The 13684-nt window shown below is 46.2% G+C and overlaps 1 protein-coding gene and 1 long non-coding RNA gene across 2 annotated transcripts in view; one reads left to right on the forward strand and one right to left on the reverse strand.

Annotated features, from left to right (window-relative positions):
* The window catches only part of LOC147124273 (uncharacterized), a 137560-nt gene extending 135657 nt beyond the window's left edge, over positions 1-1903 (reverse strand). The window contains exon 1 of the long non-coding RNA XR_015077923.1: positions 1582-1903. This is a non-coding gene — a long non-coding RNA (uncharacterized LOC147124273). The remainder of the gene's footprint in view (positions 1-1581) is intronic.
* Positions 1-13684, forward strand: part of LOC147124272 (chondroitin sulfate synthase 3-like) — a 312420-nt gene that overhangs the window by 233264 nt on the left and 65472 nt on the right. The gene's annotated exons all lie outside the window — the stretch shown is intronic.

Raw genomic sequence — 13684 nt, forward strand, 5'->3', positions numbered from 1 at the left:
CTATGTGGAGTTCTAAAACACCGGTGAAGAAAATACTTTTATTTTAAGAACATATAATCAAGAAAAGCAGGATTGTCTTAAATGGAAATGTAAGTTTTCCAAATCCGTCATGTAGATAGATTCTTTTTGTATATATATATGTTCATATCAGGCCATATTCATTCATTCTTTCCCCCCACCCCCCATTTTCTCTCCTATGAGGTGCCTCTTTGACAGTATACCTCCTGCTATTGCTAGTCTTCTGTGTGCATGTGCATGCGAGCAGAATCCAGGTATCACATTATTTGACTCAGTCCCAGTTCTGTTGTCCAGGACAGCAGAATTGCTCCTCTTTGAATAGTGCAATAGGATCATTTACATCCACCTAACCAGGCAGATGGGACCTCTGTTTAACATCTCATCCGAAAGATGACACCTCTAATAATGCAGTACTCCCTCAGTACTGTATTAAGGGACTTGAATTCTCAATCTTCTGACGCAGGCAAGAATGCTACCAGCCCCCAAGCCAAGCGGAGAATTAGTGCAGATTATTTTTGTACCAAAGTTTGTTAAATATCTTTAGTTTCATTTGAAATAAGAAATGTATCCTCACACATACACATAACAAATACATTTTTTATATAGTCTTTATTGTGTGGTGGCTAGGGAGGATATTTGAAGAATCTTGCATCTAAAAAGCAATGTTTGCTACAACTATCACCAAATGTATTACCTACAGGTCCATTTAATATTTAAGTTCAGAATAAGTTATGCAAATGTTTGCCATTTTAGTCTGTGCAATGAGGGAGGATGGGCAGCTGTCCTACTGTGTGTGCCTTCTGCCCATCCCTCAGCAATAGATCTGACAGAAGAGGCTAGCAGCAAATCGACTGTAAAAGGAGAACTGTGGAACATAAAAGTAAAACCGCCAGAACACAGAGTGAAACGTACAAATTTAGAAATGAACTGAAAATATTTCCATACATGTAACTGCTACTATTTGCATTAGAACCTAATAGCAGCTCGTCCAATGACTCTGGATAAATACACCACCTCGTTTGCAATGGAAGAGTACAAACCAGTAAGGTCTGAAATTTGATCCGTGGTCTACGCGATCTCATCTGTGGCAGAAAAGCTGATGTAATTGGCCTCATAATCCCCTCCCCTTCTGCCAGGTGCGAAAGAAGAGAAAAGTCGGCCTCCTTCCACTCCCTCCTGCCTTCCCCAAGTGAATACATGAAGAAAGGATTAGGACCAGTTTGAAATGCTTTCACAGTCAAATAGCCAACCAGCACTTAATGTCTACGTCCAGCCGCGAAGATTGGGCACTTCAGCAAGATACTGGAAGGCTGCCAGTTGCTGTGGAGCTGTATTTCACTCTCAGGAGAGGACGGGGGGGAAATAAAAACCAGAGCAGTTGCTCATACTGTAGTAGTTGAAACTGCAGCTCGTGTTATCAGCAATAGGCTGCGTGGTCTCGCTACCATTTCAGGCCAGCAGTTGCTAATGTCTAGTGGTTCCATTTGTTAGACATTTTTTATCTTGGTTCAGATTGTAAACTTACATTCAAATTCCTGTGGTGCTTTTTTGTTTTATACTTACTGTTTTATAAAGAACCAGGGCAGTTTACAGGGCGGCGCGGTTCACGGCCGCCCGCTGCCGCTCCCCCGCTCTGTGTCTCGGGCCGAGCGGTTGTGAGGCCCGGGCCGAGTGACCCCAACTCACCTCCCGCTTCGGCGGGCCGACGCAGCTGCCCCGCTCGCTGTTGAGGAAAAGCAGGGGAAAAAATGGCGGCTACGTTTCGGGAGGCTGCAGGATTAGGTCACGCCCGTGACACACCGATGAGCTCACCCAACGTGACATTCGGGAGGCCTGAACCACTTTCAGGTTTGGGTCTTGATTAACATTTTCTCGACGAGCTGTGGACACCAAACAGGTGCTCCCGCTGCAGCTTGCTGCTTTTGTCAGGGTGAAAATCAGCTGGCTACTGCACACAGCAGGCTGACAGGTGAGGCCTGTTTGGGGGGTGGTGCGGGAGTGGTAGAACAGGTTGGCGAGAACTTGTTGGCAGTGGGCTGGAAGATTTTTGTGGGGCCCAGCAGAGCACTGCTGGCCCCAGGGAAAAAAAAGTCACCTTTTGGGAGAGGCCTGCAGCAATCCCTTTATGTTTTCAGTTCTAATAAAGGTCCACATTTGAACTGTTGGCCTGATTTTACTTTTTATAAATTTCATAGAGATCTGTGTATTACCAGCATTTACAGTTTATCTGAAAGAAAAAGTGTTTTTGGAGTGACCTGATGCAAGTCCTATTCTGAGATTAATTGGTGCATCGTTATATAACAGTAAAACGAATGCATGGTCAAATCTTGCATTGGTGAGTAGATTGTCATACTATGACTTGTTCCAGCATGCCGACTTTCATTTACCATTCCTGTATGACAGTATACAACTAGGAACATGCAAATAAAAATGGTAGAGTGGCAGAGATGAGGCAAAAGGTAAAGCCCAGAATGAAATATTAGCTCTTTTAATTATGTGATTCCTGCATATAGAGTGGACTGATGTACAACCACATTCAATCCAATAGGTTGTTTGGCTACAAAAATTTGCATCTTTCTTGCTATTGTTGAATTATTGCCACAAGGTAGGACAGTTTCAAAAGTTGGTGAGTATTTTGTTACAATACAGTTGCAACAAAGTTATTGGTCCTGTCCTTTCCAACTTACACAAATGTGTGCAATCAGGATGTACAGAGTGTTCAAAGCATTTATGAAGAAAGATGCTGTCAACAAGTTTATGATGACATAGAAATGACGCAAACTTTTTTGTGTTAAGGATTGCGACAGATTTTATAGAATCACAGAATGTAACAACTGGAAAAATGCCATTCACCCGATCCATCAAGTCTGTATTGATGTTTTTCTCCACATAACAATAACAAATTGCATTTATATGGCGCCTTCAATGTAGAAAAACTTTCCAAGACGCTTCACAGAGGTAAAAATGGGCACTGAGCCAAAGAAGGAGATATTAGATGGGATGACCTGAAGCTTGGTCAGAAAGGTGGGTTTTAAGAAGGGTCTTAAAGGGGGAGAGAGTGTTGGATATGAAGAGGGGTTTAGGGGGGCAATTCCAGAGCGTAGAGCCTAGACAGCACGGCCGCCGATAGTGGGGCAAAGAGAGCGGGTGGATGCACATGGTTGGAAATCAGAGGAATGGAGAGTCTAATCCTATTCTCCTGTTGCTCTTCATTTCATTTAATATTCCTCTTTTTCAAGCAATTATCTAATTCACTTTTTAAAAGAAAACATTGAACTCTCTTTCAGCAGTGGTTTGCAGGAGAGAATTCCACATTCTAACCACCCTCTGCATATTTAGAATGTAATTAAAAACTCCTGAATAAACCAGTTGCATTTTTAAAATTGGAATTGAATTGATGAAAATTTATTGAAATAATGCAAAACATATGTCACTAAAAAATAACTGAATTAAGAGTATATTACACTATAATATATATGTAGAAATATACAAGCGATAACTATTACCTTTAATTTCTGTAAAATAATTTTGAAAATGAACTCCTTGCTCTTTGCATAGAAATTATAAATTTCAGCAGTCTATTTACAAACCCAATCTAATAGAGTTTTCAGTTCCGAGCTCTGCTACGTTGTGCAAGGTATTCACCACTATATCAGCAACCATTACTACTAACTGCACTGTATTCTGGGTCGCATGATGTCTTTTTGCATGGAAAGCTCATGTTCTGAAACCATGCTTGCATATATTCAGAGAACTTGTGGCTCATAAACGCTCTCTCTTTTGAACAGAGAAATTCCTACTTAATTAATGAAATTAATAATGAGTACAGATTATTTTAGAGTGTCACATGGGAGTAAGGACCCCCCTCCCCCCACCATGCTCCTTCATATTGGGTTGGGATTTACTGTAAATTATATTGTGATGCAATCTAAGAGGTGTCACTCCAATTCAGATCCAAAATGCTACATTTATTTAAAAGTCTGGCAGTTGAGAAACTTGGCTAAAATATACAGTTGAAATTATATGTATAAACAAAATGATTCTCAAAGGGAGACTGGATGGGACGGGTTTGCTTCACCACAGTATTCCAACAGCTGGTTGAGCTTTTTCCATCTTTGGAATGCAATAAATTATAGATTTTCAAAGGTGCCTATAAAGTCTCTTGTTTTGCTGTTTTAAATTTTGCAAAAGTAAACATAGATGCATCCCTCAACATGATTGGACAGATTCCAGTTTTGTCTGACATCTACATTTGCCCAAATTGCAAATTTGTAACTGCTCCACTCAACCAGCATGAATGTGGGCGTTGTACAAAGTGACACAGTCTGATTTGAATCAACAAACTGGCAGAGGATAGGATTAACCATATGGGTCCACTGTGGACCCCTGTGTAGGATAAGGGTGATGACAGTTCATTTCTAGATCACTACTGGATTGTTATGTGTCTCAAAATCGTGTCACTTGGTGTGAGAGCGACAGATGAATATTAACTAATAGGAGCATTTTGTTATTGCAGTATAACACCTTTTTTTTCACATGACATCATTAATAGTCCTTCTCCACTAACTCACTGAAGTTAGCATTTCTGTCGGTGCAAATTGACCCCCCTCCCCTCGTCACTCTTATATGGCCCTTCCACAGATGATGCGCCTGAAACCGATGCAACATATCCTCTGGGAGAAGGCTGAATTCAAATATTATTTGTACTCTGGTCTCCTAGTTCTGACTTCACTCATCTAATGTTGTAGTTACTGGGACACCTATGTGTCTAGTGCAAACTAATTGAGTTTTAAATAGAATGTGAGAGTGCATAAACTATTGTTTAGTCTCCAAATGAATGAAAAGTTGTAGCTATCTAGAGCAGAGTATGTCTGACCTTGACTACTGTAGAGCTCAACCAGTGGCTGTTGCCTTCCATGATGAATAAAACACAATATAGAAAAGAAATATGATCCGTCTTTACGTAAAGGTACTTTTTTAACCATTCCAATGGCTCATTCAGTGTAGAACATCTTTACACAACGCAGAGAAAATTTTATGGTGGATGCCCTGAGTAGAAAACTTAATTGTTTAAGATTTGTCAAATTCTCTAAGTACTTTGGCTAATAGCTACCACCGGTAGCCTTTTGTTTTTCCTTCCTCCTCCAGTCTCCTGGGCCACACATGCTGCAGATGATCTGCTCCAACATTCCACCAATACCACTCAATATTAGATGCCAAGAGGTGCATGGCAGCTGGGCGAGGACAATGACGGCCACTGTTTGTCCCTTCCTCCTCCTGCAGAGAGGTGGCGATCTTCTACCCACCGCCTCTCCACAGCAGTGCAGCTGGGACTGAAAGTCCAGTGGCACTGGAGGAACCTCCAGTTGAAGTGCTTGCTACCAGGACATTGTGTGTTGGTGCTCAAAATACAATAGCACTGACTCCAGGAATATTTTTATTGGTATACTACAGTTTTGTGAATTTTAATATTTAAAAACTATAATCAAGACAAAATTGAAAGGTATATCTTTCATATTACCATTTTATGGAATCCGCTTATGGGTAACATTTACCATGGAACATGTCTGCCCATTATGATTTTTTTTGTTAATTAGAGTTGAGCACACAAAGAACTGTGATTTCATTCTAGATGTTCCTGTAACCTGTGTTTAACTATGTGCAGTATCACATTAGTAGTGTTGCAAGTTGCTTGGCTCTCGTACAGATTGAATTATCTCTGCAACAGGAAACATTCATAAATCTTCAATGTGCAACTGCAGTGATCAGCCTGTGGGCCTGTAGCAGAGTGCTTGTCTTCCACATCTTTGAACATCTTGTAGAAGTCCAGCAGAGGGGCACATGTATAACAAATTCCAGTAATTCTTAGTGGGCTGTGGGGAGAGAGGAGGGGGGAGGAGACACCAGGGTTAAAAACTGACACTGGCAGTTGTGGAGTCTCTACCATTTCTGGATGCCCCATAGTGTGGTGTTGTCATCAGTGATATGGAGGAGTCTGCAGCTTTGTTTGTCTTCCTGACTGTGGACTCACAGCAGCGGAGGAGGGAGTCTACCAACAAGCAAGAAGACCTGTTAAAGGAAAAAAAAATTACTGGCTTTTTTTCCAGACGATTTAGACTTTGTCTTGGCATGGTTTAGTTCTTACTTAGATGGCCAAGACTGTGAGTTAATAGTGGGCACAGAATAAACATTGCAGTAGCACAACATCAGTTGTACAGCAGCCAGAGGAGAGAGTGGCTGTCTAGCGCATCTATTTTGGCATGTTCTGACTTTTAGATTTAAATCTACCAGTGCCGCCTTAACTTTATTACAATATGTGCAGCTTCTATCGCATTTCTGTGACAATTTTATTGCATTATTAAGAGCATTCTGTGATGAGAGGATTTTTTTTATTTGCTTATGGGATGTGGGCGTTGCTGGCAAGACCAGCATTTATTGCCCATCCCTAATTGCCCTTGAGAAGGTGGTGGTGAGCCGACGTCTTGAACCGCTGCAGTCCGTGGGGTGAAGGTACTCCCACAGTGGTGTTAGGTAGGGAGTTCCAGGATTTTGACCCAGCGACGATGAAGGATCGGCAATATACTTCTAAGTCAGGATGGTGTGTGACTTGGAGGGGAACTTGGAGGTGGTGGTGTTCCCATGCGCCTGCTGCCCTTGTCCTTCTAGGTGGAAGAGGTCGCAGGTTTGGGAGGTGCTGCCGAAGAAGCCTTGGCAAGTTGCTGCAGTGCATCTTGCAGCCACAGTACGCCGGTGGTGGAGGGAGTGAATGTTTAAGGTGGATGGGGTGCCAGTCAAACTGGCTGCTTTGTCCTGGATGGTGTTGAGCTTCTTGTGTTGTTGCAGCTGCACTCATCCAGGCAAGTGGAGAGTATTCCATCACACTCCTTACTTGTGCTTTGTAGATGGTGGAAAGGCTTTGGGGAGTCGGGATTAATTGCAGCAGTCTTGAAATTAAATACGCTTTTTAAATATAATGATGTGCAGCAATGCAAGAGTGGCAGTGACCTGAGAAGTCTGATCCCAATCTAACACCTTGATGCACTGTACTTAGGAGTGAGGCCAACTCAAGTAAGTGGTCCCACATTACTTAAGCTTCTCGCCAGACATAATACAATTGTAGCCTGCTGCAACTCTCTACTGGTAATAAGCAGGACATTGGACATGGTATAAAATCATTTTAATGTTAGAAGAGAAGTGTCACATCCACCCCACACTCATAACATCAGAAATTAGCTCTGCATGTGTCTCCAAGCACACATGAACAGAATTACTTTGTCATTAAAAAAAAATAAAAAGGAAAGACAGCATATGCTGGGAATCTGGAATAAAAACAGCAGACTAGCTGGAAATATATAGCAGGTCAATCAGTATGTTTAAAGAGAAAAGACAGGTTATGATAGTCTAATGAAGGTACACACCCTAAAAATCCTAACCTGCCTTTTCTCTTTGTCGGTTCAGAAACGTTGATGCACTACATTATTGATTTGGCATTTTTAAAATCGGCTTTGTGCACGCATGGAAACTATACAGACTTGATGGGGGCGATTTTCCCAGCCCTGAGGAGATGGGTTTGGAAGCGGGGCAGTTGGCAAAAATCGCAAAAAGTGAGGGCAATTTGGAACCCGCCTCCGCGCAATTTTGCTGGAGGCGGGTTTCATGGGTGCGATTCGGTCCCGCCTCCATCAGTCGGGAGAGGTAGTTAAGACCCTTAAATAGTCGTTAAGGGCCTCTATAATCCTATTTTGACGGGCCTTTGTTATTTTGCCACATTTTGTGCGTGTTGCACGACCCTCCTAAACCACGCCAGCTAATCCTGGCAGGTTGACAAATGGGTGGCCTCCTCACAGCTGCAGCTCCACCATTAAAACTCTGTCTTTGACGCGACTGTCCTCAACTCCATCCCGCAGCATGCTACCCGCCAACACCTCAGCACAACCCCTGCCCGGCATGAGGTTGAAAAAGCCATCCGACAACTGAAGAACAAGAAGGCCTCAGGAGCAGATGGAATCCCCGCCGAGGCACTAAAACATGGCGGAGAAGCACTATTGGTGCGAATACATGAACTCATTTCTCTTATTTGGAAGGAAGGGAGCATGTCAAGGGATCTCAGAGACACCATAATCGTGACCATTTTCAAGAAAGGTGACAAGTCTGATTGCGGTAATTACAGAGGAGTCTCCCTGCTGTCTGCCACAGGGAAAGTCATCGCAAGAATCCTCCTCAATCGCCTTCTCCCAGTGGCTGAAGAGCTCCTCCCAGAGTCGCAATGTGGATTCCGTCCACTAAGGGGCACAATGGACATGATCTTCACCGGGCGTCAACTACAAGAGAAATGCAGGGAACAGCACAAACTGCTGTACATGGCTGCCTTTGACCTCACAAAGGCCTTCGACACCATCAACCGTGAGGGATTATGGAGTGTCCTCAAATTCGGCTGCCCTCAAAAGTTTGTCACCATCCTTGGCCTGCTTCACGACGACATGCAAGCAGTGATCCTGACCAACGGTTCCACCACAGACCCAATTCACATATGGACTGGGGTCAAGCAAGTCGGTGTCATCGCACCAACGCGCTTCTCGATCTTCCTGGCTGCAATGCTCTATCTCACCCTCAGTAAGCTCCCCGTTGGAGTGGAGCTAATCTACAGAACAAACGGGAAACTGTTCAACCTCCGTCGCCTCCAGTCCAGATCCAAGGTCGTCCCATCCTCTGTCATCGAATTACAGTATGCAGATGATGCTTGCGCCTGCGCTCACTCTGAGGCCGATCTCCAAACCATCGTCAACACCTTCACCGAAGCATACGAGAGCATGGGCCTTACACTAAACATCCGTACGACAAAAGTCCTCTACCAACCTGCCCCCGATTATCAAAATCCATGACGAGGCCTTGGACAACGTGGACCACTTTCCATACCTCTGGAGCCTACTGTCAACAAGGGTAGACGTCAATGACTAAGTCCAACACCGCCTTCAGTTTGCCAGTGCAGCCTTCGGTCGCCTGAGGAAGAGAGTGTTTGAAGACCAGGACCTCAAACCCAGCACCAAGCTCATGATCTACAGAGCAGTAGTGATACCCGCCCTCCTGTATGCTTCAGAGACATGGACCATGTACAGCAGGCACCTCAAAGCATTGGAGAGGTACCATCAACACTGCCTCCGCAAGAGCCTGCAAATCCATTGGCAGGATAGGCACACCAACGTCGATGTTCTCGCTCAGGCCAACATCCCCAGCATCGAAGCTTTGACCACGCTCAATCAGCTCCAATGGACGGGCCACATCGTCCAACTCACACAATAAGCGCTCTACTCGGAGTCCGATACGGCAAGAGAGCCTCAGGTGGGCAGAGGAAACGCTTCAAGGACACCCTCAAAGCCTCCTTGGGAAAAGTGCAACATCCCCACTGACACCTGGGAATCATTGGCCCAAGACCGCACAAAGTGGAGGAGAAGCATCCGGGAAGGCGCCAAACACCTCGAGTCTTTTCGCCGGGAGCAAGCGGAAGCCAAGCGCAAACAGCGGAAGAAGCGCACGTCAACCAAAGCACCCCACCCACCCGCCCCTTCAACCACCATCTGCTCCACCTGTGACAGAGACTGTAGGTCCCACATTGGACTCATCGGTCACCTGAAAACTAATTTTTAGTGTGGAAGCAAGTCATCCTCGGTTCTGAGGGACTGTCTAAGAAAAGAAAACGGAGCTTTCATCAGGGAGCAATTGCAGATGGCAGAACTTTTGTTCCACAGGTCTTTCAGCACTTTTAGCAGGCCTACAGAACTCAGAGGTGCTGCAGCGTCTATCTCTCAACTGTGGGACCTCCTTGGAAGACCCTCTCCCCGCTTGGACTGAGCGCTTCCCCAACGGAGGTATCTGCCAGCAGCATGGGAACCATTTATTTCCTTTCATCATGGACCTCAGATTCGGATGAGGAGCAGCCGCAACAGCAACAGGAGCACCAACCTCCTGCTCACCCACCTGATGCTGCACAGGGCAGAAGGCGCCAGCGCATGGAAGCACGTCGCCACAGGATTTACAGACAGAGGATGAGCTACCTCAACATGAGTGAGCAGCAGTGCCAAAGAAGGCTGAGACTTTCGCGACAGGTTGCCGGGGACATCTGCACACTGCTGCACCAACACCTGGAGCCCAGAGGAGCGGGTGGACACCCCTTACCAGTGGCTGTCAAAGTCACCACTGCACTCAATGTTTTTGCCTCAGGCTTCTTCCAGGGATCATCAGCAGCATCTCCCAGTCGGCCGCCCACGGTTGCATCACGCAGGTTACCGATGCCCTTTTCGCAAAGGCGCAAAATTACATCAACTTCCCAAGGGATCAAGCAAGTGTAACCGCGCGTTCAGTTGGCTTTGCAAATATGGCAAGCTTGCCAATGGTGCAGGGTGTCATAGACTGCACCCCATCACAACCCAGCTATCGTTGTCAACCGCAAGGGCTTCCATTCCCTCAACGTACAGCTGGTGTGTAACCACAAGAAGGAGATTTTGCCTGTTTACGCCAAGTTCTGTGGTAGTTGCCATGACTCGTTCATCCTGCGGAACTCTCGTGTTCCTCCGCTTTTCAATCCGCCAAACCAACTTAACGGATGGCTCCTTGGTGACAAGGGCTACCCCCTGAAGAAGTGGCTAATGACGCTGATCAGGAGGCCAGCTAACGAGGCTGAGGAGCGCTACAACGCCAGCCACATTTTGACCAGGTCCATCATCGAGCAAACCATTGGCTTGCTGAAGATGCGATTCCGATGCCTTGACAGATCAGGTGGAGCCCTGCAGTATTCAGCAGTCAAGGTCTCCAGAATGGTCATGGTCTGCTCTGCACTGCACAACATGGCACAGCGTCATGGCTTGCAGCTTCCTGATGAGCAAGTGGCTCAGTTCATAGCCTCCTCGGATCAGGAGGAGGAGGAGGAGGACCGTGCAGCAGCGTATCTACCAGCGGCAGCACGCAAGCACATGGCTGCCTGTGATGCAAGGGATGCACTCACCCTGGCCAGATTTGCATAGGTTGCCCATTGTGGCACATGTGCTTGGCTCCTTCTTAACACATGATAGACAATGGACATGACTCTTTGGCCTCCTTTCACTCTGACCACCAACCTGACCACGCAAGTGTCGCGGAGCCCGCAATGTGGAGCTGCCGAAGCCGAAATAACAGATGGCATCACGCCAACAGTTTGCCATCACCTATTTTTAATACATTCCCATAGGGGTGACATTTCAATCAATAAAGAGAAACAGAATCACCCAATCTGCACACCGATCTGGAGGTTATATCCCTTGCTAGCTGGACCCACACAGCCTTGGTTTCTTTGGGAGGTCTCTTCCTCCCAGCTGAGGGGAAGATGTGTAACCTCCCTGCTAGCTCTCGCCCCCTCAACCAGCATACCCAGCGCCTCATCCGAGAACCTCGGGGAGGCCCATGCCTTGGAACTGGCCATTCTTCAAGGAGATAACAGTTTGGAGGTGGTGCAGCATCGACCAAAATCCAGTGGAATGAGCCAAGGCAGCAAGCAGCCCTTAAATGAAGCTGGATAAGTGACATCAGCAGAGGCGAGTTTCAGTCCCAAAAGACTAATTGGCCCAGGGGAACCCACACCTCTGAAATCAACTGGCCAATTAGGGGAAAATTGCAAATTTTTCCCACCTGACAGTGGAGGCGGGTTTGGACCCAACCCAAACCGAAACCAGCCCCCGATAAGTCCACTATGTCTGCCACACAGCTTGTGTTTTATTTTGTTTCTGTAGGCATTTCATGCTATACATGCTGCCCCGTGGCAGTATCATCCGAGGAGAAGGGACCAGGTTTCAGATGTAGCTGACAACATCCAGCCCTACCTCTCCACCACCTCTCTCAACTCCTCCGCTGTCTCTGTGTTATCAGACTGCTTGTCCAAAATCCAGTCCTGGATGAGCTACATTTTCGTCCAGGAAGTGTATCCAGCTGCAGCTACTGGCAGACCGCATTGCGGTGCTGGAGCTGCGATTGGATACATACTGGACCATTCGCGAGGCTGAGGACGTCATGGATAACACATTTGATCAGTTGGTCACACCGCAGGCAAAGGTTGGACAGGCAGAAAGGGAATGGGTGACCAACAGACAGAGTACTAGGCACAGGCAGGTAGTGCAGGGGTCCCCTGTGGACATCCCCCTCTCAAACAGATACACCACTTTGAATACTGTTTGGGGGGGGTGGGGTGGCTTATCAGAGGAAGGCAGCAGCAGCCAACTTCCTGGCACCAGGGGTGGCTCTGCTGCACAGGACGGGAGGAAAAAGAGGGGTAGAACTGTAGTAATAGGGGATTCTATTGTAAGGGGAATAGATAGACGTTTCTGTGGCTGCAAACGAGACTCCAGGATGATGTGTTGCCTCCCTGGTGCAAGGGTCAAGGATGTCTCAGAGCGGCTGCAGAACATTTTGGAAGGGGAGGGTGAACAGCCAGTTGTCGTGGTGCATATAGGTACCAACGATATAGGTAAAAAGCGGGATGAGGTCCTAAAAGCTGAATATAGGGAGTTAGGAGGTAAATTAAAAAATAGGACCTCAAAGGTAGTAATCTCAGGATTGCTAACAGTGCCACGTGCTAGTCAGAGTAGAAATAGAAGGATATTTCAGATGAATACATGGCTAGAGGAATGGTGCAAGGGGGAGGGATTCAAATTCCTGGGACATTGGAACCGGTTCTGGGGGAGGTGGGACCAGTTCAAACCGGACGGTTTGCACCTGGGCAGGGCCGGGACCGATGTCCTAGGGGGAGTGTTTGCTAGTGCTCTGGGGGAGGGTTTAAACTAAAATGGTAGGGGGTTGGGAACCTGAGCAGGGGGACAGAGGAAAGGGAAACAAGGATAAAAGCAAAAGATAGGAAGGAGAAAAACAAAAGTGGCAGTCAGAGAAATCAATGGTTTAAATCAAACATGGCCACAGTAAATAATAATAGGCCTAAGAGCGTTAAAAAAACAAGCCTGAAGGCTTTGTGTCTCAATGCGAGGAGCATTCGTAATAAGGTGGATGAATTAGCTGCACAAAGAGGTAAACAAATATGATATGATTGGGATTACGGAAACATGGCTCCAGGGTGGCCAAGGCTGGGAACTCAACATCCAGGGGTATTCAATATTCAGGAAAGATAGGCAAAAGGAAAGGGAGGTGGGGTAGCATTGCTGGTTAAAGAAGGGATTAACACAATTGTAAGGAAGGATATTAGCTCTGATGATGTGGAATCTGTATGGGTAGAACTGAGAAATATCAAGGGGCAGAAAACGTTAGTGGGAGTGGTATATAGACCTCCAAACAGTAATGCGGAGGTTGGGGATGGCATTAAAGGGGAAATTAGAGAAGCGTGCAATAAGGGCACAGCAGTCATCATGGGTGACTTTAATCTACATATAGATTGGGCTAACCAAATTAGTAACAATACTGTGGAGGAGGAATTCCTGGAGTGTTTAAGGGATGGTTTTTAAATATATTCAAGAAGGAGTTGGATATATTTCTTAAGGCTTCTTAAGGCAGTTCGGGGGAGAGCAGCAGCGGAGGAGGAGCCCGGCTTAAAAACCGGCGCGAAGGCAGAGGCCCGACCAGTTCGGGGGAGAGCAGCAGCGGATGAGGAGCCCAGCTTAAAAACCGGCGCGAAGGCAGAGGCCTACCAAATCAA

Source organism: Somniosus microcephalus, chromosome 1, assembly GCF_052327205.1.
Source record: "Somniosus microcephalus isolate GS21.2 chromosome 1, FLI_Smic_1.0, whole genome shotgun sequence".
Classification (NCBI taxonomy): Eukaryota; Metazoa; Chordata; class Chondrichthyes; order Squaliformes; family Somniosidae; genus Somniosus; species Somniosus microcephalus.